We start from the raw sequence: 2,692 nt of genomic DNA on the forward strand, positions 1-2,692 counted from the left end.
CTCTCTTCATACTTGCTCTTCACTTATTACTCGTCATTGGCCATAAAGAGCATCCTTTAATTATATCCTAACTGTTAGCCCCTTCCCGAATATCCCCGATAGCTCGAGCCCGAGCCCATGCATCGACCTCGAGGCCCCTCATCGGTCAGTCCGGGGCCAGAATAGCTAACCCCCCGGTTCGATTCTAATTCCATTTTAGCTCGCATTTCATCTTTTATCTTCACACATCTAGCATCAACTACCTTAACAACTAGCATAAAAATAGATCACGTATTTTTAGAGTCTCATCAACAGATTTAATTGTTATTACCATTTTCACGGCAAACACCACACACAATCTTTTCTACTGAACAAAGTTTTTGTTTTGCATAATACATAAGATTTGAAGATTTGCACCTGTGTCTTTGTCATTGGACATATGCCAACAAAATATTTTGATAGAAAATTCAACGGTTAAGCTCTTTAGATTGCCTTCAAGTGAAAGCTATTGAATACCCTTTTTGTTGAAGATTTTGACCCAAATTTTTACCAATTGAAGCATTATATCACTAGTAAAAGAATGTAATCTACGAAATAAGCTAAGCTACAATTACATTTAATTATGAATTTATTGATAATGTATTAGCTTTCTTCATTATTTAATGAGTGACATATGCATATATTTTGAGATCTGAAATTTAAATATTATTTTTATCTTTTATATGGAACTTAAAAATGAAAAAAATAATTGATTTTTTGATAATTTTTTCTATAACAACCAAAATAATATTAAAATATCAAATATTATTATAGGTATATAACAGTCATTCATAAATACCAAAAATATCAAAATAAACAATTATGTTATAAAGAGATTTGATGCATATGGAACACCCTACGTAACAACGGATATTATGCTAGTAAAATATATTTTATTATGTACTGACAAGATCATTCCTTTTCTTCCGACCACCCCCCTCCCCCGCCCCAATTTGTAGGCAGTAAGTCGGATGATTGATCACCTTTTATTCAATTTTCTAGGCTAAACATATTTTATAATGACAATTTTAAATTTAAATTATTTTAAAAAGTGTAAAATTTATGTATAGGATTTTGATGCTTTACTAGAGTTACCAATCAAATTCAAAGATAAAATTAGACTAAAAATGTGCGGTATATAAAATATATATTGTCGAGTAATCATAGTGCTTAAATGAGACATGTTATATATAATTAAATAAAAAATGCTGATGACAAAATGCCAATATTCAATTGAAATAATATGTGAATGTGTTGTGTACCTTAAAAGGAAAGTATATACATGACCACTTTAATAATGTGTGTTATGGTTGGTTTAGCCACATATTCTAGTTACTGTTTTTAATAAAAAATTACTATGGATCTAAATCTTACCTGATGCTCACATGTATCTTCCATAAATAATGGATCTTAAATCACATATGGTTGTATTTTATGTGCATTGTGTTCCACAACCTACTCTATGAATTAAGTATGATCGTATTTTTTTGTGAAATAGGAGAGAAAAATGATAGAATATAACAGAGGGGGTCTATAAATTACAACATTGCAAAGCAAGAATATACTCACACAAAAATTTCATAAAGTACGATTCCTAAAATGGCATTTCTTAAGCTTGGTTCCATCTGCGCTATTCTTCTCATGGCAGCCACTAGTTAGTATTTGTCTCTCTTTATCTCTAGCTATAACTCTATTACTATAATTTTTACAGCATTTGTATGCACGCATATGTTTTTGTTTATGAAGTTTAATTTTTTTTTATAGTGTTATATATGTTGTATTTGAATTTTGATAACTATAATGGGATATGTTTCAGTTAATTTGATGTGGTTATCAAAGATGCAAGTAATGGCTGGACGGGATATTAATTATGATCTCCCAGAGATGGAAAGGAGATTACTCCCTCAACTTAATACTTGTTTTAGATCTTGCAAATTCGACAGCGACTGTAGTGACTGCATACTTTGCTGTCATTGTAATTTCGCGACATTCAACACGTTCCAATGTGGTCCCAGGACTGGAGTATAAAGAGAACACTATTGTCCAATTGCAACAACCTGCTCCAAAACTGTGTAACACATTTATGATATCCTATAATTGATATGTTTCCTTCCTCTTTTCCTCTTTTCGTTATTTTATGTTGTACGAATAATGATGTATGTTAAGTGATAATATCCAATTCAGGAATGAAAATAAATTAATTTCGTCTTGTCTAGATTATATGTATGGTTATTATATACATACATATTTTATTTACAGATGTATTACTTGTGTAAGATATTTTATTTTTTTAAATTACTTTTTCTTTATAATATTTTATGTCTCGTATCTCAATAACAATGCATCTTTTCTAATAATGTATGCTAGAAATATACTTATCGAGTATGTTCTTGAGAAATTACTCGGAAAGCAAGTAATAAGTTTAAGAAAAATAAAAATTTAACTCCGTAGCCATGGCCTTTTCACAATACAACTACTTAATAACAGGTGCGGAGGCATGTTGATCAAAGAAGTGCCATCCGACACTGTTTCGTCGATAATATTTTTAGTTATTATCATTTATCAGTATCAAGTATCCTCCCTTATTTCACCATTTTAATTCATCATCTTTCGATTTTCGTTGCTGCGTGCAACCCAATTCCCAATCAATTTCAGATACAAAAAACAATCCAAC

The 2,692-nt window shown here is 30.5% G+C and overlaps 1 long non-coding RNA gene across 1 annotated transcript; it reads left to right on the forward strand.

Moving 5' to 3' along the window:
• The first annotated feature begins 1,552 nt into the window (after window positions 1-1,552).
• On the forward strand, window positions 1,553-2,222 carry LOC142170574 (uncharacterized). Its single transcript, XR_012699833.1, has 2 exons — window positions 1,553-1,672; window positions 1,835-2,222. It is a non-coding gene; the product is annotated as an uncharacterized LOC142170574 (long non-coding RNA).
• The last annotated feature ends 470 nt before the right edge of the window (window positions 2,223-2,692 follow it).

The sequence above is a fragment of the Nicotiana tabacum genome, chromosome 16, assembly GCF_000715075.1.
Source record: "Nicotiana tabacum cultivar K326 chromosome 16, ASM71507v2, whole genome shotgun sequence".
NCBI classification, from domain to species: Eukaryota; Viridiplantae; Streptophyta; class Magnoliopsida; order Solanales; family Solanaceae; genus Nicotiana; species Nicotiana tabacum.